The sequence below is a fragment of the Rhipicephalus microplus genome, unplaced genomic scaffold (assembly GCF_043290135.1).
Source record: "Rhipicephalus microplus isolate Deutch F79 unplaced genomic scaffold, USDA_Rmic scaffold_12, whole genome shotgun sequence".
Classification (NCBI taxonomy): domain Eukaryota; kingdom Metazoa; phylum Arthropoda; class Arachnida; order Ixodida; family Ixodidae; genus Rhipicephalus; species Rhipicephalus microplus.
The window spans coordinates 38212438-38236869 of record NW_027464585.1 but is presented as its reverse complement, the minus strand read 5'-3'; the positions used below and the strand labels follow the sequence as shown (position 1 = coordinate 38236869).

The 24432-nt window shown below is 49.4% G+C and overlaps 2 protein-coding genes across 3 annotated transcripts in view; both read right to left on the bottom strand.

Moving 5' to 3' along the window:
* The window catches only part of LOC119166769 (tRNA (guanine(37)-N(1))-methyltransferase), an 81013-nt gene extending 58737 nt beyond the window's left edge, over window positions 1–22276 (bottom strand). Inside the window, exon 1 of the mRNA XM_037418106.2 lies at window positions 22151–22276. The gene's annotated coding sequence lies outside the window, so the exon portion shown is untranslated. The remainder of the gene's footprint in view (window positions 1–22150) is intronic.
* LOC142783830 (uncharacterized) overlaps window positions 1–24432 on the bottom strand; it is a 456044-nt gene that overhangs the window by 328143 nt on the left and 103469 nt on the right. The window lies entirely within an intron of this gene.

The window sequence follows — 24432 nt, the reverse complement described above, 5'->3', positions numbered from 1 at the left end:
AATATACAAATGGTCTGAACACATAAGATAAAACATACAGAACATGCGCAGATGGGCCAGCGAGGGACCTTGTCGACGTCATAAACAATTTTACGCTGCGGGTGCACAGGCGCAACAAAATTCAATTCAAACAAACATGCTACTGATGCTACTGAATCGCCCACATATTAAAGAGAAATGCCAACGATACCTTTAATCGGTTGGTCGTTAAATATTGCGCCACCGTCGACGCTGAGGTGAAGGAATGTCAACGCTTCGAGCACGCCAAGAACCATCGCATAACCCGCCAGTTTGCGCGTCTGCCTAATACTGCAGCCACTTCGACCTGCGAAGACTGCCACAAGTTCACGCAAGCTACTTCATCCGAAAATGTCACCCGGATCGTTCGCTGCGAACTCGAAGCAATGGCTTCTCCAGCCATCGCATCTGACCGCCCTCAAGATAACGCACCCATCGTCTCCTTCATCCAAGCCGTCGTTCGCCAAGAAATAGCAAATCTCGGCATCGCACCTGTTTGCGCTGTTCGCACTACCGAGAGTTCGACTTCGGTTAACCAGATCCCGGTGTACCCTTCACACTACCCTTCCCGCTACCGAAGTTCTGCTCAATGGAGGACGTCGGATGATCGACCGATCTGCTTTCATTGCTCTCACGCCAAACACATTGCGCGCTACTGTCGCAATCGTCGGACGTCCAATTCATCCTGTAACACTGGGACATGGCGTCGCTTTGAAGGCAACTCTCGTCGGTTTTCTACTCTGTACAATCCCCAGCCTGCTGCTACTAACGTTCAGGGCCGAAGGTTCAGCTGATCACCATCACCCCAAGGCCGCCTATGATTCCTTGATCCAGGTCCCCTGCACGACCTGGGCCCTCAACCTCATGGAAACTAGACCATACAGCTCCCGGAGGTGACGCTGTATTAACGACTCGGTCTGCAAATCCTCTGTTGATGATTCCTACACGCCGCAACATTTTGGACCTTTTGGTGGATGACGTAACCGTTATAGCCCTCGTAGACACTGGTGCACAAATTTCAGTCAAGAGCGCTTTTCTCTGTATTAAACTGTGAAAAGTGAAAATGCCTCCTCTTAGGTGTGCAGTAATGCTTGCTGATGGGAGCACATCAACAGTTCTCGGCATGTACACCTCTCGCGTGTGTATTGCTGGCCGTCAGACCGTCATATTGTTCACCGTGCTTGAGCAGTGCCCACATGACGTCATTCTCGGTCTCGACTTTCTCTCTGCGCACTCCCCCCTTATCGACTGCTCAACGGGCCTTCTTCAGCTGGAACTGCCTTTTGACGCCGCTATTGCGCGTGATGGTCAAATGCTCAATGTCGTCTTTGTGCCACCGAAATCCTGTATCTTCCGCCGCAAGCCGCGACTTACGTGTAGCTCATGTGTGATCCGCCTGTGCGCGATGGTGAATATGTCATTTCACCCATTACCAACGTTGTGCTAAAGCATTCTATTGCTGTCCCGCACACGGCGGTGAGAGTACGCCACAACCAGACCTATTTGTCTCTTTTGAACTTTGGTTTCTTCGCGCATGTGCTGCCTGCTGGTATTAAACTAGGCGTCATGTCGTCATTGCAAGAGTGTGATATCTCTGAACTGACAGCTGAGCAACCTACTCCGCACATCAACTTGCTCATGGTGCCCCACCTTTCAAGCACTGACATTGCCAAAATGATAGCGCCAGATATTGTGCCCTCCGAAGCACAAGACCTCCACCGCCTCTTGACATCCTATGCGGACATATTCGATCTTGACAACTGCCCTTTAGGCCAGACATCTGTTGTGACCCATCGCATAAACACCGGCGATGCCAACTTAATACATTGCCGCCCTTACTGTGTCTGTCATCCAGAAAGAGGTCGAGAAAATTCTCGCCAAAGGCGTCGTCGAACACTCATCTAGCTTATGGGCATCCCCGGTCGTGCTTGTCAAGAAAAAGGACAACACATGGCGGTTTCGCGTCGACTATAAACATCTCAACAAGGCCACTAAGAAGGACGTTTACCCCTTACCAAGAATAGATGATGCCCTTCACTGCCTTCATGGCAGAGTTTTTTTCGTCCAGTGACCTTTGATCTAATTATTGGCAGATCACTGTTGACCCACGGGACCGAGAAAAAACAGCATTTGTAACCCCCGATGGGTTATATCAATTTAAAGTAATGCCGTTTGGGCTTTGCGATGCGCCGGCCACCTTTGAGCGCATGATGGATTCCCTTTTGTGCGGCTTCAAGTGGTCTACTTGTTTGTGCGACTTAGGTAATTTAATTGTTTTTTCACCAACAATTACGAGCCATCTTGAGCGACTGTTCAGTATTCTCCAAGTATTCCGCAATGCTGGTCTCCAGCTGAACTCCTCCAAATGCCGTTTCGGCCGACGCAAAATAACTGTACTTGGTCACCTCATTAACGCATCTGGGGTACAGCCCAATCCAGACAAAATTGGCGCAGTGACTCAATTTCCCATACCCTCTTTTGCTAAGGATGTCCGGAGCTTCCTTGGCTTGTGCTCCTATTTCAGCCGCTTCATCCGGAATTTTGCCGATATTGCGCGGCCTCTCACCGAGCTTCTTAAAAAAGACGTTCCATTTACTTCGAATTTGCTACAAAGTGTTGCATTTTCGGCGCTCATTGCAGCCCTCACGACTACGCCAATATTAGCCCACTTCGATCAGACCGCATCGACACAAGTTCGTACTGACGCGAGTGGCCATGGAATTGGTGCTGTTTTAGCTCAGCGTCAGCATGGACGTGACTGCGTCATCGCCTACGCCAGACGCCTTTTGTCCCCTGCCGAGAGGAACTATTCCATCACCGAAAGAGAATGTCTTGCTCTTGTTTGGGCTGTCGCTAAATTTTGCCCGTACCTGTTCAACAGCAGTTTTACTGTTTAACTGATCATCATGCGCTCTGCTGGCTTTCGTCACTCAAGGATGCCACGGGACGTCTTGGTCGTTGGTCTCTCCGCCTCCAAGAATACACCTTCTCGGTCGTGTATAAATCTGGTCACCTTTATCAGGACACCGACTGCCTGTCACGGTATCTAGTGGATTCGCCAGATGCCACAGAGAGAGCTACTGAGGCTTGTGTCTTATCAATATCAGACTTTCTTGACATCGCTTCTGAGCAACGCCGCGACCCGGTATTACTTCCCATCATAGAAAGCCTGAGTTCCGCTACTCCACCCACTTCTCTGAACTTCATAAAGGGGTTCTCTACTGCCATAACGTGCGCCTTAATGGTCCTGACCGCCTTCTCGTCGTGTCTTCAGATTTGCGTGTAGATGTTCTCCGACAGCTTCACGATGAACCTGCCGCTGGTCACCTGGGAGTCACCCGCACTTATGATCGCGTCCGGAGCCCTTTTTTCTGGCCACGCCTATATCGCTCTGTACAAAAGTATGTCACCAGCTGCGACCTTTGTCAATGTCGAAAACGACCAACATCTCTTCCAGCTGGACTCCTTCACCCTATTGAGATCGCTGCTGAACCAATATACCGCCTAGGGCTCGACCTTCTCGGGCCGTTTCCCACTTCTGCATTAGGGAACAAATGGGTTGCCGGGGCGACCGACTACGCAACACGTTACGCAATCCCCCGCGCTCTCCCAACCAGCTGCGCTACCACTGTCGCCGACTTTCTACTGCACGACATAATTCTGCATCACGGTGCTCCTCGACAGCTCGTTACTGACCAAGGCCGATACTTTTTATCTCGCGTCGTCCAGGATATCGTACGTTCCTGTTCCACGAACCACAAGTTCACAACGGCATACCATCCACAAACTAATGGACTTAGAGAGCACCTGAATCGCAATATCACTGACATGTTGTCGATGTATGTTTCTCCAAACTATCGGGACTGGGACGCAACGTTACCCTATGTCACCTTCGCTTACAACTCCTCCAGACATGACACCGCAGGCTATTCCCCTTTCTACCTTCTTTATGGACGTGAACCCTCTCTGCCTCTTGATACACTCTCGTGAGTTCCCCTATCGTGAGTTCCACTTGTGACTACAGGCTGGTCACCGTTCGAGCTCCTGTACGGGTGGGTGCCAAACGGGCCCCTAGCCATTCTCAAAAAGACTTGGCCAGGAGACTGGGAAGTTCCGGAATCACTGGGTACGCCAGCACCGGAATATCTTGTGAAGCTTTGAAGTAGTTTGGAAGAAGCTAGTGAAGGAGCTGTCCGACAGAGTGAAGTCGGTCAGAAAGAGTACGTAGGACGCTATAACTTGAGGGCTACGGGCAAACAGTTCGTCGCAGGCGACCAAGTACGATGGCTTGAGAAGGGAGGAGAGGGAAAGCTAGTGGGAAAATAGAAGGGACCGATCACTGTAGTAAAAAAACTGCGACCGTACAGTTATTTAGTTGAGCTCGATGACAGCTCGTGCAGAACCATTCACACTAACAAGCTTCGCCCCTATCACACGTGACTAAGTGCAGTAGGAGTAATATTCGAGGGCGATCAGGAATTTAGAGATGTTCCGGTCCCACCCTGAGAGCCAGAGGCGCAGGCAACACAGCAGCTTGTTGAAGTAGCACACTTGGAGCCCACACAGAGAAAACAGCTGCGAGACTTCATCGCGAGGCATTCGAGAATATTAGCAAACAAACCCAGCAGCTGAAAAGTGGGAATGCACAAAATAAAAATCAAAGAAGGAGAGCAACCGAGACGAGCATACTGACACGTGCGGTTCTTTTGGTTTACGAAGGAAGACGCTATCACTTTCTGTTAAGCGCAACGCAGGCCGCGTTTATCTTGTATGCCACTCTGGAACGCGTTACGACGCGTGTATAAAAAACTAACCCGTGCGGTTCTTTTCGTTTGCGAAGGAAGACGCTATCACTTTCTGTTAAGCGCAACCACTGGGGGTCCACTGGGACTTTCTGTTAAGCGCAACCACGCGGCCTGCGTTGCGCTTAACAGAAAGTGATAGCGTCCACGATGACGGAAGCAAGGTCTTCGGCAACCGTGGTCGTCAACCAGCCCAAAGAACCGCACGTGTCACTACGCTTACAGGGTGCCAGTGGTACTGATCCACAAAGTAGAGAGGCAGGTGAATGAGCTACAGCAGTGGGGATTGGTATACCCGGTTGAAAGTCAGCACACGTATCCACTGGTCTGCGTATCAAAGAAGAATGGCGGCATCCGCATCTGTTGCAATTACAGGAGACTGAACAGAGACAGATGCATTTCCCATGAGCGTGGCGACTGATCTGTTATACCAGGTAGTGAAGGCCAAGTACATAACTCTGCTAGACATATTCAGAGGTTACTGGCAAATACCTCTCGACGAGGACGCGCAGGTTTGTACTGCTTTTTCCCCTCCCTCAGGCCAGTATGCATGGAAAGTTATGCCCTTTGAATTAAAGAATGCCACCAGCACCTATCAGAGGGTCATCAATGTTGTGCTGGCTCTGCATAGACATTACGCTTGCGCTTACATTGACGATGTCGCGATACACTCTGAGAGCTGGGACGAGCAGGTGGAACATTTGGACAAGGTGCTTGCGTCACTGGCAAAAACAGGATAGACGGAAGTGTCATTTTTCACAAGAAGTCAAATTCTTGGGGCACATTATAGGATCAGGCAGGCACAGGGCCGACTCAGAGAAAGTCCGGACGACAAAGGAGATTCCCGCTCCCGAAACAAACGGACAACTTCGTAGTTTCCTAAGCCTAGCCAACTATTATAGGGACTACGTGCTTGAGTACTCCAATGTCGTTATGCCTCTGACCAACCTAACTGGCCGACGTATTCCGCATAAATTACCTTGGAATACAGAGGCGCAAGAAGTTTTTGACAAAGTGAAAAACTGCCTAGTGCAGGTGTTTGCATTGCAAGCCCCAGATCCAAGGAAGGAATTTATCCTCGCCACAGATGCATCTAATTACACCGTTGGTGCGTGCCAGGCACAGCAGGATCTCGAGGGCAAGGAGCGAGCGCCCTATCACTTTTCTGAGCAAGAAGCTTAGCCCAGCTCAGATTTGATAGGCCGCAATGGAAAAAGAAGCTTATGCAATCATTTGGACACTGGGGAAGTTGGACGTTTGACTGTTTGGCACTAAGGTCAAGGTGATTACCGATCATAACCCACTCAAATTTCTGACTATAACCACTCCGCAGAGCCCAAGGCTCACACGCTGGGCGTTGGCATTGCCGAAGTATAACCAGGAAATCGAACAATATTAATAAGGGGTCTCTAAACACTAATGCTGACACAATGTCACGGTTGGTGACTCTCAATAATGATGCATAAAAGGGACAGCAAGGTGAAGGGGCTGTATGCTTTGTCAATGCAGGCGTGACAGAGTCAAAGGGGTACGAGTGGCGATTCGTGCCTCACGTATTGAGCCAGTGAACACGTGTGAATGTATGGTTGTGTTTGTGTTGCAAGTCATAGATACAGTGCAACACATTTGGAAGGGATGTGTTGGGTTTGAACTTGGTGCGTTAGCCGAATATCTTCATATTGTTACCCGCCCCGCTGACGATGAGCCCATGCCATGATGGAAGCGGTAACAATGAATTGGTGGAACGACAGCTGTCTGTCAGTCATAAAGGACGTGTAGACTCACGTCTCCCAAGGGGCTTAGTGGTGGCGCCTTACTGGAGACAAGAGTCAAGTCCGGCCGCAAGAGTGGAAGGTGTACTTGCGCTCCACTGTAGCAACCAAAACTAGTGGCAGCGGCGGCATCGATACACGGGCCAATTATACTTATGGCCTGTCAGCCCAGCGTTGCAGGCACGTACTGGAGAGGTGCGTTCCCACGGCCCACCGATGCCGGACGCCGAGTGTTCCACGAACCAATTTCCACGAAGGAAATTGTGTGGCGGCAAGAGGTGGTGGTTCTTTAAGGAAGATTCGAGGAGGAAGGACTTCGTGCCTGGCACATTTAACAGCAGCAAACCGGGAGTCAAGGAGAGAGACATTCCTGTGTTCTGATTGGATTGTAAGAGTGTTTGAATGGGTAGTTAGGGAATAAAACCAGGGGTGCATGGACAGGAGGAAAAGAAGAGAAAGGAATAAACGTCTCTATCGAAATGATGTCAGAATGGTCCCTTGGGGGCAGCAGCAAGTGTCGCGCAACCAGCGAGGCAAGTGGAAGACCAAAAGTAGAACTTCATTGCTGATTTATATGATTAAAGTAGAGTAAATTTTAAGACGTAAAATAATTACAGGTTATCACGTGCATTATAGTGAAAGTCAAATCCTGCTACTACTTGAAAGTTGTTTCCACTTCTTTTGAACAACAAAAAAAAAAAAAAACATGCATTTGCACATGTGTAGCATCAATTATTTGAAACTATTGTGCAGGTTAGTTGGGTCATGACAAATATGCCAATTTTTCTTTTTAATACATGTTATTGTCACGAGGTGAGAGTAGGCAGAGGGTAAATATATATTTACAGATTGTACACGGAGTACACAGTGTCCTTGAACCAAGATAGCGGAGTGGCAACAACAACACGAGCTTTTGTTCAATCAGAACATCTTCGTCGCCTTTATGGTGCATTCGTTGATGTTAATGATGATTTGTATCATATAGCCGCCACCAGTGAGAGCGCCATCTCGGCGCTTAAGAAAGCGTGCGATCCTGCGCAGAGAAGTATGACTTAAGGCGGAAGACATGTACAACATCAGTGGACGACAAAGAAGATGAGGATGGCGTGTCCAAGGGCACGATCGAATAGGTGACCTCGGTCAGTTGGAACAAGACTTTGTAAGGCCCGTTGTAGCGAGCGAGGAACTTCAAGGACAAGCCAACGTGACGGGAGGGAGTCCAGAGCAAGACCAACGATCCTGGGGAGTAAAAGAGAGCTCTGTAACGGCTGTCGTAGCGATCCTTTTGAGATAGCTGCAAAGCAGAAAGGCGATCCCGGGCAATCCGGCAGGCCGCTCAAGCCGGAGTAGTTGCATCGCAAGCGTACTCGGTAGGAGTGTCAGTATGTGACGGCACAAGAGTGTCGAAAGGCAAAGTGGGGTGACGGCCGTACAAAAGATAGAAGGGAGAAAAGCCAGCGGTGTCGTGTTGTGACGAGTTGTAGGCAAACGTCACATAAAGCAAATTGGCATCCCAATCACGATGACCAGCGGACACATACACGGATAGCATTGTCATCAGTGTGAGGTTAAGGCACTCAGCGAGTCCATTTGTTTGCGGGTTGTAGGCAGTGGTGAGTTTATGACGTGTGGAACATGAGCGAAGAATGTCGTCCACGACCTCGGAGAAAAATGAACGACCACGGTAGGTCGGCTGTTGACGCGGCGCTCCATGGTGGAGAATAACGCCATGAAGGAGAAAGTCCGCAGCATCAGTAGCACAGCTTCTTGGTAGCGCTCGTGTGATGGCAAAGTGTGTCACGTAGTCTGTAGCCACCCCTACCCACTTATTCCCACTCAGAGACGCTGGAAATGGTCCAATGAGATCGAGGCCGACGCGGTAGAATGGGTCTGTTGGAATGCCGATAGGATGAAGTGGGCCAGGTGGTGCCCATAAAGGATGCTTGCGGCGCTGGCAGGACTCACAAGATGCAACGTATCAGCCCACAGAGCGGTAAAGGTCGGGCCAGAAGAATCGATGCCGTACGCGGTGATACATGCGGGCTGCTCCGACATGTCCAGCAGTTGGCGCATCCTGAAGTTGTTCGAGCACAGTAGCGTTGCAGGAACTACCAGAAGTTCTGGGCCTTCGGTGTTTGTGTTGCGCTGATAGAGAATTCCATCATGAAGCCTGAACAGGCAAAGGAAAGAATCCGAGGTGTCAAAAGCTAGACAGCGTATCATAAACCGCAAATTGGCATCACTGAGTTGTTCCCCACATATGTCCGTGAAATCAGAAATGGCGAAGACACAGGCATCAGAATCGTGCGCTGACAGGTCAGGGGGATCGACCGGATGGCGAGATAGACAGTCGGCATCCTGGTGCATTCGGCCAGACCTGTAGGTCACGTCAAAGCTATATTCCTGTAGCTTTAAACCCAACAAACCAGGCGTCCAGAAGGATCTTTGAGGGAGGACAACCAGCACAGGGCGTGGTGACCCGTGATGACCAAAAAGTGGCGGCCAAACGATGACCGAAAAGTGGCGGCCAAACAAGTATGGTCGAAATTTTCCAACTGCTCATACAAGAGCGAGGCACTCGTGCTCAGTGATGGAAAACTTGCACTCAAATGGGAAGAGGAGGCGACTTGCATAGACGATTACATGATTTTGACCCTGTTGCCGCTGGGCGAGGACAGCGCCAATACCGTGTCCACTGGCGTCAGTGCGAACTTTAGTGGGCGCAGAAGAATCGAAATGACCTAAGATGGGCGGGGAAGTGAGCAACACAGTAAGTCGGCGAAATGAATTGGCTTGCTGGGGACCCCAAGAAAAGGGCGTGAACTTCTTCAGTAGCTGTGTCAAAAGATGGGCAATGTCGGCGAAGTTGTGGACAAAACGCTGGAAATAGGAACAGAGGCCGACAAAGCTCCGTACGTCTTTTGTGGAACGTGGTGCAGGGAAATCTTTGAGGCGAATTTTGTTGGGATCGGGTTGCACGCCTTTAACACTGACAAGATAGCCGAGCACAGTGATTGTTTTGCGGCCGAAACGGCATTCGGAGGAGTTGAGCTGTAGGCCTACCCTTCTGAAAACTTCGAGAACAGCTGACAGACGGCTAAGGTGACTTTCGAATGACGTCGAGAATACAATGACGTCATCAAGATGACAGAGGCACGTTGATTATTAGTAACCCCGTAGCAGGAAGTCCATCATTTTCTCAAATGTAGCGGGAGCATTGCATAAGCCAAAGAGCATTACCTTAAACTAGAAAAGTCCGTTTAGTGTAACAAATGCAGTCTTTTCACGGTCTTATTCGTCGACGGAAATCTACCAGTATTCTGAACGCAGGTCGATAGAGGAGAAGTAGACAGACTCGTGCAGGCAGTCGAGGGCATCGTCAATCCGTGGCAAAGGGTAGACATCCTTGCGCGTGACCTTGTTTAAGTGATGGTAGTCGACGAAGAAGCACCAGATGCCATCCTTCTTTTTTTACTACAATGACTGGTGAGGCCCATGGACTGCAAGATGGTTCAATGACGTCTTCTGTGAGCATTTTATCAACTTCACGTTGGATGACTTGTCGCTTTGCATGTGACACCTGATGAGGACGTCGTCGGATTGGGCTGGCGTCTCCATTGTTAATCCTGTGAGTAACAACCGACGTCTAAAGGGCTGTTGCCAAAGTCGAAGATGTTCCTGAAGGATGCCAAGATATGCCGGAGATCGGCTTCCTGTGCTGGAACGAGGTCTGGCGCGATCATCTTGTCAAAGTCGACATCAGTGGAGCTCTGTGAAGAAAATGCAGTAGCAGGCAAAGGAGCGTCTGCAAAGAATGCAGAAACAGAATGTTCACTGATGGAAGAGACGTTGGCTAGAGTCATGCCATCAGGAACAACTTGAGTGCACCAGCTGAAGTTCAGTATCGGTAGCGATGCCACATTATTCGCAGTCGTCAACAGAGTATGAGGAAGGGCAATATTTCTGTGTAATAACACGTCTAAAATCGGTGCCACCACACAATCGCCGTCGGGCACCTGAGGAAAAGACCTCATGATTACATAGGTAACGGCTTGGGGCGCTACGTGAACGTACTCAATAGAACACACACATGGTTGACGTGTAGTTGTAGTGTCATAGCAATAAAGTAGGTCAAGCTAAAGCAAGCCTATTCCAGAGTCGACTAAGGCAGAGTGCGCGGCAGGAAAGTCCATGCCCAGGATGAGTTCATGAGAGCACTTCTCGAGCACGGCAAAAAGCACAGTTGTCGAGCGGTCAGCAACACTAACACGTGTGGAGCACAACCCAAGCACAGGAAAAGTTCCACCGTCAGCGACTTGGATGAGTAGCACTGTGCGCGGTGTTAAAACTTTTTTAAGGCGGCGGCGAAGCTCCGAGTTCATCACCTCTTTCACCCCCAGGGAGCGCGTCTGTTTTTTATGTATATATTCGATGTGTTGCGTACAATAAACGTCTTTTTGTATGGTGGTGCTGCTGGTGCTTCTTACGTCTTTCGCAAACACCACAGTGAGGACCTCAGGGTACCGAGAACGGTAGTCGACAACCACCAGGAACTCTTGATTAGTAATATGAAACAAGTCAATGGCCACACTTTTTTATGGAGCTGATGGTGTCTCGGTCCCAATCATGGGCTCACAGCGTTGAACACGTATAGAAGCACATGCTGGGCAGTTCTCTACGGCTGCTTTCACCTGGCTGTTGAAACCGGGCCACCAGACAGAGCCTCGGGCCACCGCCAAGCACCGATTGACGCCTTGGGGACCATCGTGCAGCAGGTTCACGATGTCTCTGTGTAGTGCTGCGGGCACAACTAGGCGTCCGCCCATGAACAGCATGTTCTCGCATACAGTGAAGTCGCCCCGGTGGTCCCAGTAACGCGTGATGTTGAGCGGCAGACGATCTCGTCGAGGCCACCCTTTCATGCAGTATGCTTTCAGCATCGAGCACAAGCCGTCTGAAGTTTGCTGAGACCTGAAGTCTTCAAGACGTACGGCCAGGGTTGAAGGAAGGGCTGCCACGACCAGAGACACAAAAATTTCTGCGCTGTCCTCTTCAGACGTGGAAGAGCCTTCGGGATCCCTAGAGAGGGTGTCTGCCGTGGCCAGGTACTTTCCTGGAACATACTTGACTGTGAACTGATATCGCATGAGCCTTATGCGAAATATCTGGATGCGAGGGGGCATGAGGTCCAGATCGGCGGAACCAAGCAACCTGACGAGCGGCTGATGGTCGGTTTCAACGACAAAGCTGAGTCCTCGCAGGAATTCCTCAAACCTCTCGATAGCCCAAGAGACACCAAGCACTTCTTTCTCAATCTGACTGTACCGCTGCTCAGCGGTAGTCAGAGCTCTTGACACGAACGCCTCAATCTGACTGTACCGCTGCTCAGCGGTAGTCAGAGCTCTTGACACGAACGCAACAGCCCGTCGCTCTCCCATCTGTTGCTCCTGCAAGAGAACCGCGCCTAGCCCAAACGAACTGGCATCTGCCGACACAAGGGTGGGTAGCTCTGGATTGTAGCTGGCCATACAAGCATTAGATGCCACCATTCCCTTCAATGTCTCGAAAGAGGTTGCTTGCGCATGGTCCCAGGTCCAGACCGCATTCTTGTTCAACAGGAGCCGTATTGGTGTAGTGACGGCAGACAGGTTCGGTAAAAATCTTCCAATGTGGTTCAGCATGCCCAGGAAACGACGGACGCCATGCGTATCTGTCGGCGGCTTCATGTTCACAATAGCCGATACCTTGTCAGGGTCAGCCGAGATGCCACTGGCGCTTACCACTACACCAAGGAACTTAACAGAAGATACCCCGAAGGAGCATTTCGAGGCATTCAACGTAATGCCCGCTTGTTCCAACTTGCGAAGGACTGCTTGGAGTCTGCTGTCGTGCTCGGAACGGCTCCTGCCGAATACTAGAATGTCATCTACCACGTTCACACACCCTTCCAGGCCCTCTAGAATCCGAGACATTCGGCGCTGAAATACTTCGGGAGCGGACGTGATGCCGAAGGGCAGGCGGCGGTAGCAGTAGCGTCCAAACGGTGTTATGAAGGTAGTCAGCTCCTGACGGCTTTCCGATAGCCTTACTTGATGAAACCCCGATTTCGCATCAAGTTTCGAGAAGACTGCGGCATTGCCAAGACGGCCAAAGTACCTGGTCCACTGTGGGCATAAGGTGTCTCTCCCGAAGAACTACTTGGTTCAACTTCGTGAGGTCAACACAATTTCTGTATTCGCCATCGGCTTTGGGTACCAGCACAATACCAGCACACCACGGGGTTGGCACTGTGACTCGCCGGATGACCCCGTCCCTTTCCATGGCATATAAGTGCTTCTTGACTACGCCTTCGAGGGGAATAAGGATGCGCCTAGGAACGCTGAAAGAAAATGGAATCGCTCCCGGCTTGATACGAATGTGGTATTCTTCAGGCATCTCGCCAAGACCTGAGAACAGCGAAGCTGCGGCTTTGTCTGACGTTGGGGGCCTATTCGGAGCTTCCGCATCTTCCACGGTGTCAACAAACTGGACGACTCCCAGGTCCACTACCGCCGAGTACCCCAGCAGAGGAAAGTCAATGTCCGCTACAACGTACAACGTTTTGCATACCGACCGGCCTCGCCACGACAGGGTAGCAGGAAACGTCCCAAGCAACCTTAGGCGGCAGCGGCCCGGCCCCATCAACTGTTCATGATCGGGTTTGTCAAGGTCTACTGGGCACCCGGCAAAGCTCGGAGGTACCACCGAAACGTCCGCCCCAGTATCCACTTTGAATTGAAGGGGGCGTCCGTTGACATGAACAACAACGTGCCGGCGTTCTGTTTGCGAGGCATCTACGGCGCAGAGCTGGATTTGGCTTAAACGCCTAGTATTATTCGAGCGGCAAATTGCCATGAAGTGTCCCTTCTTGCGACATTGGCTGCATGTGGCCCATCGTGCTGGGCACTCAGATCGCGGATGAGGGGCGTGGCCGCAAAAACCGCATGCCGACTTCGGGCCGGCGCGGTACTCGGGAGGCCGACAGACGTTACTTTTACTTTGGGCAGCTTCGCATGCTGGGGCGTCGGCCATTCGGTACCGGTTGTTCGCAACGGCGTTGACGTTTAGTGCGTCTGGTGCAAGGCCTGTCCCCTGTCCCCAGAATTTCTCATTTTCAGTGTCTTCGTACGTACGCGCTTGGATGAGCGCCTCGTCCAGTGTAAGCTTTGGATTGCGGCCGAGCTGGTCGGTCAAGCGAGAGTCACGCAAACCTACGATAAATCTGTCCCGAACCAGCCGGTCGTCAATTTCCCGAGAGGCGTAGTTGCACTTTTTCACGAGATTTCGGAGCGCCGTGAAAAACGCGTCAACTGACTCGCCTACCGCTTGCGTGCGCTTGTGGAACCTGCTCGACTCGTATACCTCGTTGACGGGGTGTACAAAATATCCCGAAAGACTTGTTGTCACGCTGAAGTACGAGTGATAGGCCTCGGCGTCTGACATGAGAGACGAAAGAACCTCGCGACCTTGGGGACCCATACAGTAGAGGAGCGTGCGTACCTTGGTTTCTTCGGGGGCGGAGGACAGTCCTGAGACGAAGGAGTAATCCTCGAATTGTTGAAGCCACACCGTCCATTGGGCTGGGTTGTCAAAAGTGAACTGCGGCGGAGTTCGCAATGTGAAGCTGGCGGTCACGTAGGAGGCGGCGGCTGGGTTATCCTGCATGTTGCACGGTTGTCGCAGGGCCGCACTTCTGACACCATGTATTGACGTGCCCGGGGAGCGCGGACGCCGCTAGCCGAGCCAAAAGTGGGCGTGAAGGCCGCGAAGAATGACCCGACAACGCGTAGTTCACAAACAGCAAAAAGCCCCGTTTAATGCCCACCGATGCCTTTTATACAGAGTGGGGCCGCCACCTCCCAGTTACTAGAAGCAACAGGTGGTGTCCTCTACGCTTATTACCTTTGTGAAACGAAATATCCCTGTAATTCAACACCCCTCGCTCTCTGATACAGTGCCACACATTCTATTGGAAATCCTCTCTTCATCTCGCCGGACATCCACCAGTATGTTCTTGGTCAATGTTTACAGCAGCCCACGACAACCACATCGCTTTCACAAGCTCCTGTCTCATGTTAAGAAGTTGGCAAGAATTTCCCCCCTCCTCCTGGTAGGGGATTTTAACGCTCCCTCACCCGCTTGGGGCTACATTCACGACACCAGAAAAGGGCGAATGCTGTGGCAAGACACCCACAATCTTGGCTACACCCTTATCACAGACCCAGCACACCCTACGCGGTTGGGCAACAGCGTTGCCAGAGACACCACTCCTGACCTCACTTTCACTACGAACATTACGCATGCAGAGTGGTCCAACCTTCATGAACATCTAGGCAGCGACCGCTACATAAGACAAACGATTGTCAAGATTGGCCCGCAGCGCAGGAAATTCAAATAGCCTGCCCTTGTTGACTGGGATGTCTTCCGCTAATTGCGGGCAACGGCCTCTCCAGAATCTGCCACCTCGATCAACCAATGGACAGCTTCCTTACTACGAGACGTTAAGCGTGCTACCAAGACTCCCTCAGAAGACGCCGTAGGCGACACGGTAGGCACCAAGCTGCTGCACATGTGGGAGGCCCTCGCTGGTCTGCGCAAGCGCTATAACTCCAACAAATTGAACCGCTCGTTACGCAAACGCAATGCTATATTAATGCGTCAAATTGAAGATTACACTCTTTAACTCTCCCGCCAGAACTGGCATCAGCTTTGTAAGGTTATGGAACGCTTACCTAACGTGCCCAAAACGTGGAATATTCTTCGTCGTATGATAGAACCAACATCGACAAAAACTGCTTTTTTTTCGTATTTACTGCCTTTAGTCTACCGCTACGTGCCCTCGGGGCTCATAGATCGCTATCACGCCGCCGCCACCGCAATGTTGGGCGCGGCGGTTGTGGCAAATGGTAGTTCCTTTTCAATCCCCATGTGCTTTACTGCGCACACACCTTTGAAACAAAGTCGTTTTATGCCGTATATGATCGTATCTGCCGCGGTTTTGTCCGCAGGGTTTGTGAAAATCAGCGTTGCTTTGACTGGTTGAGTGTTGGACGCACGCACATTTTTGAGGCTACGTCGTCGCCATACATGATCGTGTCAAAAGCGACCACGGTTTCGTCCACAGCAGTTGTGGCAACGACAATCACGCACACTGTAGAAGACAGTGCGTGCGCCGGTCGCACGCGTACTTTCGAAGCTTCGAGTACGCTGCTCTCGGCCTTCGTTCGACGATTTCCGTACTAAATTTCGTATCACCTGCCGCGATTAGGAAATGTGTTGGGAACATTCGAATTTAGACCCAATAGACACAATGAAATTTCGCTGAGAAATTTTACGAATTAAGTATCTGCCGCTGTTTAGCATCACTGAGATTCTACTGTACGTTTAGATGAACCCCTCTTACACTCATTCATAATAAAATGGGGTAAGTTCGAAAAGCCTGGAGCAGATTGAGCTGCTTTTTTGTCAAGGCCGCCGGATCACGCACAAAAATTTCGATGTCCGGGAGATTTTCATGACAACCGCACAAACGGAAGAAACAGCCCAAATCCGGGAGTCTCCCGGCCAATCCGGGAAACTTGGCAGGTATGCTACTAATATATTTAAAATAGCGGAGGAGTTTTACAGAGACCGGTACAGCAGCCGGGACAACCCTGACCTTGATACTATAGGAACTAGCAGTAACCCAGATGACACCTCCGTAATAATAGACGAAGTCAGAAAAGCCTTGGAGAGCATGCAAAGAGGTAAAGCTGCTGGTGAGGACCAGGTAACATCAAATCTGCTGAAAGATGGAGGACAGATTGCGTTAGAAAAACTAGCCACCCTGTTTACGAGGTGTCTCCTGACGGGAAGAGTACCAGAGTCTTGAAAGAACGCTAACATCATCTTAATACATAAAAAAGGAGATGACAAAGACTTGAAGAATTACAGGCCGATCAGCTTGCTCTCCATTATACAAGCTATTCACAAATGATATGTGGGGTTTAACGTCCCAAAACCACCATATGATTATGAGAGACGCCGTAGTGGAGGGCTCCGGAAATTTCGACCACCTGGGGTTCTTTAACGTGCACCCAAATCTGAGCACACGGGCCTACAACAAAGCTATTTACAAAGGTAATTGCTAACAGAGTAAAGAAAACATTAGAATTCAATCAACCAAAGGAACAAGCAGGTTTCCGAACAGGCTACTGAACAATCGGCCACATTCATACTATCAATCAGGTAATAGAAAAATGTTCAGAATATAGCCAACCACTATACATAGCCTTCATAGATTACGAAAAGGCGTTTGATTCAGTACAAATATCAGTAGTCATGCAGACACCGCGGAATCAGGGCATCCATGAAGTATATGTAAACATCCTGGAAGAAATCTACAGGAGATAACTGCTACCATATTGCTTCATAAAGAAAGCAACAGAATACCAATCAAGAAAAGTGTAAGGCAGGGGGATAAAATCTCCCCAATGCTATTTACCATGTGCTTACAGGAGGTTTTCAGAGGCGTAAAATGGGAACAGTCAGGGATAAGAGTTAATGAAGAGTACCTTAGTAACTTGCGCTTCGCCGATGACATTGGACCGGCGTGAGGCGGGCAGACAGGCCTCCACTCCACAAGCCTGCATTGCCGCCGTTCTCGCCGCCAGATGTGCCCCCCCCCTCTCCCCCCAAAATACTTTTGGGCATTGGCAGTGCCACGCTTTTAAGTAGCATCACATATGTGGGCAGAATGGGAACAGTTAGGGATAAGAGTTAATGGAGAGTACCTTAGTAATTTGCGCTTTGCTGATGACATTTCATTGCTGAGTAACTTGAGGAACAAATTGCAACTCATGATTACGAAGTTAGACAAGGAAAGCAGAAAGGTGGGTCTTAAAATTAATCTGCAGAAAACGAAAGCAATGTACAACAACCTTGGAAGAGAGCAGCGCTTCGAGATAGGTAACAGCACACTTCAAGTTGCTAAGATGTCTACTTAGGGCAGGTAATAACCACAGAGCCAAACCACGAGATTGAAGTAACTAGAAGAATAAGAATGGGGTGGCGCACATCTGGGAAGCACTCTCAAATCATGACAGGTAGATTACCACTATCCCTCAAGAGGAAGGTATATAACAGCTGCATCTTGCTGGTACTTAGCTATGGCGCAGAAACCTTGAGACTTACAAAGAGGGTTCAGCTTAAATTCAGGACGATGCAGCGAGCAATGGAAAGAAAAATGGTAGGTGTAACCTTAAGGGACAAGAAGAGAGCAGAGTGGATTAGGGAAGAAATGGGGGTTAAGAATATCATAGTTGAAATCAAGAAGAGGAAATGGACATGGGCCGGGCATGTAGCGCGTAGACAGGATAACCCCTGGTCATTAAGGGTAACTAACTGGATTCCCAGAGAAGGCAAGAGGGTTAGGGGGGGACAGAAGGTTAGGTGGGCAGATGAGATTAAGAAGTTTGCGGGTATAAATTGGCAGCAGCAAGCACAGGACCGAGTTGACTGGCGAAACATGGGAGAGGCCTTTGTCCTGCAGTGGACATAGGCTGATGATGATGATTGTCTGCACCGTTCTCCATGAGTGTACCCACAAACTCATTTTGGGTTGCGTCTCCTTGTCTGTCGCGTCCGCTTCTATTGGCAGTGCCTCATACATCTCCGTGTCACTGACTCTTCTTTGCCTTAACACGAAAGGCGCAATCGCCTCGTCACCACTTCAGACACCACCTCGACCACCTAAAGAAGAAAGCATAAGCGTTAGTTCCAGCAGTATTGTGGATGGTGACGTACTCATGTTACCTTGCGGTCATACCCTACATCGTGGCATTCTGATTATCCCAGGCCTTATTCATTTCTCTGGTGGTCTGCCTTCTTGACTGCACTTAACCGAACCCCTGAACCCTTACTGCTGCTGTGTGGGTCAACGATCACTTGCGCGGTTGAAATGATCTTGTGGCCGTCGTTGCCTTTTCAAATCAACTACCAAAGCCAACCTCACCACCACTCAACCCACCATTGGTGTCTACCATAAGCCCTGATCTAACAGAAGCCCAGAGACAAGATTCGCTCGCCTTACTGAATCGACACCGTTCTTGGTTCGACGTTGATTCGTCTGCAACTTGGCCCATCGCAACTTGGCCTATCCTTGGTATGACCACTGCCGCTCTTCACCGCATTCACGCTAACGGCTCTCGTATGACCCACTGGCACCCATATCGCATGTCTTTGTCCAAGTGTAAGATCATTGAAGGAAACCTCTCCGACATGCTGCGACGAAACATAATTTGACCATCCAGAAGCCCCTGGTCCTCTCTAGTTGTTATAGTGCAAACGAAAGATTGCACAGTACATTTTTGTGTCGATTACTGTGCACTCAACAAGATAATGCGCAAAGATATTTACCCTTTGCCACGGATCGATAACGCACCGGATTCGTTACATGACGTAGGGTATTTTTCTAGCCTGAATCTGCGATCTGGATACTGGCAAATAACGATGTCCGCATCATACAAAAAGACGATCGCTTTTTCCACCCAAGATGGGATGTACGAATTTAATGTAATGCCTTTCAGGCTTTGTAATGCACCCGCTACCTTCGAACGCATGATAGACAGCATACAGTGGTCTTAAGTAGAAATCATGCTTATGCTGTCTCGACAATATAGTAGTGTTTTCCACCATGTTCTCGCAACATCTGTAGTGTCTGCCTTGCAAAAACTGGTCTACGGCTAAATACAGAAACAGTAACTTGGCCAGCAAGACGATCGAAGTTCTGGGGCACTTAGTCAGCAAAGAAGGAATTAGACTGAACCCTAAGAAGCTTGCCGTCGTGCTCAACTTCTCTCGTCCACTGCGTCAGAAAGACTGCGTAGTTTTCTCGGCTTAGCATCTTATTTCCGGCGCTTCATACGTGACTTTCCCACGCTTGCGTCTCCGCTACATCAACTGCGCCCAAGTAACACATCTTTCGTCTGGGGCGAAGCCTTTGATAGGGCTTTCGTGGCATTAAAGAAAGTCCTAATATCTGACTTGGTACTGTGCCGCTTTGAACCAAGTGCATGCACCACTTTTCACATCGACGCGAGCAGCCATGTGCTTGGTGCCATTCTTCTGCAACATGATCCCACCGCCCGCGACGAGCTATTGCCTACGCCAGTCGTACGCTGTCTGCTCCAGAAAAGAACTACACGATAACAGAGTAGGAGTACTTTGCCGTTGTTTGGGCCAAACAAAAATATCGCCCGTACCTTCATAACCGCCACTTTACAGTCGTCACTGACCATAACGCACGGTGCTGGCTTTCCTCGCTAAAGAACTTATCAGGTCCCCTTCTTCGCTCGGTGCTTCGCTTGCAGGAGTATGATTTCGATATCGCCTACCGGTCCGGAAAGAAACATCAAGACGCTGATGCTCTCTCTCGTTGCCCACTGCCCAGCCATAATAATTCACAATTGCAACATCTCCTCAAAACTGCTTTACCCATCTCAGTGGTCAGTTGTCTAAGACTGGGCAACGCATCAGCCCATGTCTCGCATCAACGCCTCAAACCTTACTGCCGCTCTATTATAGCACGCTTGGAAGGCACTTCCGCTCCTCTGAATGCCCGATTTCATCGACAATGTGACCAATTCAAGGTACACAATGGTGCCCTACATCGCTACGTTCATCACGCCGACCGAAACAAATGGGTCCCACTTATACCCAGATCACTGCAATGTGATGTTCTTCAAACATTTCACGATAATTCTACCGCCGATCATCTTGGCTGCCACAAAACATACGAAGTCACTGCACCTGGCATGGCCTCTTTTCAGCCGTTTCCAAGTATGCTGCCTCATGTGCCCGCTGTCAGAGCCGCAAGCGACCTATCACAGCTCCTTCTGGCCTCATACAGCCTCTTCCTTGTCCCGCTTTGCCTTACGAAGTCGTCGGGATGGACATGTACAGCCCTCTTCCCATAACCTCCAATGGGAATCATTGAATTGTGATGGCTGTTGACCCTGTGACCCACTACGCGGAAACGGCCTCGCTACAAGCTGGCACTGCCGCAGCTATCACTGATTTTTTTCTGTGCAACATATATTTGCCCCACGGAGCTCCAGGAGTACAGCTCAGTGACCGCGGCTAAAGTCTTCCTTTCTTCTGTTGTTGCCGAGGTTTTAGCAGCCACTAGTGCGTACTATCGTCAAACGGCTTGACAAAACGCTTTCACCGCACACTCTCTGACATAACTGCAATGTACATCAACCCCGACCACACGAACTGGGATGCAATTCTGCTGTACATGACATTTGCCCATAATGCAGCTACAACGCACCACCGGCTTCTCGCCCTTTTTCCTTGCATATGGCCGCTCACCGAGTTTCGCTCTGGACGTCTCGTTTCTTTTGGCTCCGGCAATCTCAGCCTTTATGAGAACCATTTCTGTCTCTCCTTGCACACTGCTGTTACCTTGCCCGAATCAACACCAGCATCTCTAAAAAAGCTCGAAAGTCGCACTACGACTTGACTGATGGTGCCGTAACTTTTTCTTTTGGAGAAAAAGTTTTTCTTTGGACTCCAGAACATTTTCCTGGCTTATGTGATAAGTTCATGAGTCGCTTTATTGACCCCTACACGGTCATAAAGCAATCGTCCCCCGTTCATTACCGTGTTTCACTCCTGAGGCCTTCTTTCAATCACCTTTGCGTGAGACAGAAATCGTGCATGTTTCTCGGTTAAAGCCCAATATACACAATGATATTCTTAATGCTACCACGTGGTCAGGTGGCCCCTTCTACGGCGAGAGGGAATTAGTGTGAGCACAGTTGTTGACTTTCCTTTGTCATTTAGACATAGCGAGTCTGAGCTCATCCCAAAAAGCAGTGCCTCACAATATACAGTTGTGTCTCTTGTCTTCTCAAGTACGTTTGGCTCACTGGAAAAACTTTTTTTCAGGTGTGTGTGTGTGTGTGTGTGTGTGTGTGTGTGTGTGTGTGTGTGTGTGTGCACGCGCGCGTGTGTGTGTTTATACACTTTGCACACTATGAATGTGCTGTGCTTCAAGTAGCAAGTTTCAGACTGAGCTGTCATTTGTTGGTCGTTCTCAAACGTGACTTCTTGTGATGAGGGAGTACGTTAGCGTTACGTCACATTTTAAGGAAATATAGTCGCTTGATTTTATGGAATCACCTTTCGTGGATCTGATGTCTGCAAAAAAAAAAAAAAAAAACCTTCCTGTCCAGGCGTGAACAGTGGTAGTTGAGCGCTGCTCCCTAGGTGTTCGGTCTTTTCTGCGCAGGTAAAAGGTTCCTAAAATTTCTAGCATTCATTTTCACAGTGCCGTTTAAGAGCAAGTATAAACAAAAATCAGTTTGGAGCAGGGTTTCCACCCTTAAGTAAGCTTAACTTCCATGCAACTGCGATGGTGTGCGGAGCCTAGTGAAGGCGATTGCCGTTTACATGCTGTAAGATGCAATTCACTGCTGTGGAGAAAACAAAAATGGACCTGGCACTGAACGTGAGAGAATGCGCAGCAGGGCTTACCATGAGCTCAATCGGAATCGATGTTCTGCGGCCCGCTGGCCGTGTTCACCGCCGTGGCGAGGTCGCCGCTGCTCAGGCGTTCGCGGATCAGCTCGGCTATTGCCCTGCGGGTGCGCCTCTCCAGTTTCTCCAGCTTTTTGGACACGTCGCGCTTCAGGTCCCAGTCGGGCTTCCTCGGTGCGAGCGACGCGAGGTCGACCTCCTTGGCGTGTTGTTCAGGATCACCGACTGCGATTTTCTCCTTGATCTCTTGCTCGATGGCAGCGGGAGAGATGTCCGGTATCACGGACTCCTTCAGCACCTCGTCTTCGGGTCTGTACGATCGAAACACGGGCTTTGGCAAAGTTCCCTGCACCTCCGGTTTGTCCTGGCCGTCGTTGGCACTTGTTTTTTTCTCACGCAAAGCGCGGAGACGTTCCTTCCGCTTCAGAGCTTGCTCCTCTAGCGAACCAACTTGATTGTTGGTAGCCATAACGAGAACTGCGGAAAATGCGCAAACAACGTGCCCACCGCCATTTTAAAACGATGTGCAGTGTTGCCAAGTCCATAGAGGCAGTGAAGCCAAAAGCGAGAACCATAAAGTTTCATATATTATCATATGCTACTTGACGTGGAGAACCAAAGATGAGAACAAGAAATTTTCTGAATATTGCTTGAAATATAAGTAAATGATAAGGTCTGGTGCGCGACCAATAGCGGCGCTTCAATAAAGCTTTTGTTTCGTTTTTTCTAAACAAACATTATTTTTTTTTTCTGAAAATATGCGACATTCATTGCCTGGAGCTTGTGTGAAAATAAACATGTTGAGTGCGCTTTCGAAACAGAAATCGTACAAATTGGATTGCTTAAATGGATGGATGTTTAGGGCTATATCCTTTAGATTGCGCGGTGGCCAGCGCCACTAAATCGTAATGCTCGTAAGAACAGGAAAGCTCGGAAAGTCTCGGAAAAACTGAGACATATCGTATAGCCATAACCATGACCTACTACACTCCTGACCTGCCCAGAGAGCACCTCTTCCAGCGCCCACGTTCTAGTTCATACCTTCTGCCGCTAGGGCCGTCACCTACGAGCGGCGTGGCGCTAGGCAGCACCTGTTCGCTGACGTCACCTTCACTCTTTGTAGTCAAATTTTAACCAACAAAGCACTCGTAGTGCGAATTTATGATCCACAATTTAGAAATATCCAGAAATAATAATACTAAAAGACATTCAGAATTTTTTTTGCAATAAAATGCACGCGACAACGCATAGGCTGTCCAAAATCATGTAAATCCACGGGTTTCCACGTTTGTCAACCAGTGTGCTATAAATTCTTAAGCGCACTGAACAGCTTACTTGACCAGCAATGTATGGGAAGAAATAGTCACATATATGCCGACAGTTCACCACAGAAAGCAGGCATTCTTATACCAGCGCCTACAAAACAACCGTAAAGAAGCAGACGAACAGGTTATAGGTAGCGCCACCTACGGCGAGCGATTGAACGAGAGCGGGGACACGCGCTCCCATAGGAACCCCGCTATCTGAACAGGTCAGGAGTGTAGTAGGTCATGGCCATAACATAGACAAAGCACATGCATGTCAAAATACACTGGATAAGGTGAATGACAAGAAACATTTCATTCAGAAAAGAGGCGAATACTTAATGAAACAAAAACTAGACTTATTTATTTTTCCTTAAATAGTGAGGTTGAGGATTCGTACTTTGCAGTGAAGGGTTTATTCTTCGCTCGTGCCTTGACTTTAGCCACTATTCAAATAACCTCCTTCTAGTTGATTCTACCCGCTTAAAGTCTATTTTGCCCTCACTGTCCCTAAACCCGAGTGCTTTGAAAAATTAACTCTGTGCAATCACCCTGAACTATAGGGTGAAGCCCTTTACAGAACATTATCAAGTGTTCGGCAGTTTCTTCCTCCTCTCGACACGCACTGCATACCTTGTCAACCCCTTCGTATTTGGCCCGATATGTCTTGTTTCGCAATACTCCCGTCCTGGCCTCAAACAGTTCTTTCCCTGGCAATTTCCTGCTTAAAAGTTCGATAGATCTCTAGTGCGGACTTCTTAATCATGCCAATTCTCCACATGTCAGTCTCCGTTTCCTTCACTTTCTTCTTAACCGATAGTTCTTTTTGATTTGGCCACCTGCTGTTTTCTAAGTATTTACCAGTGAATTTTTTGGTTCGCTTCCTCCATTTTGTATCGACATTCTTCATGTACAAGTAGCTGAAAACCTTCCTAGCCCAACGCTCCTCCCCCATTTCTCTCAATCGCTTCTAGA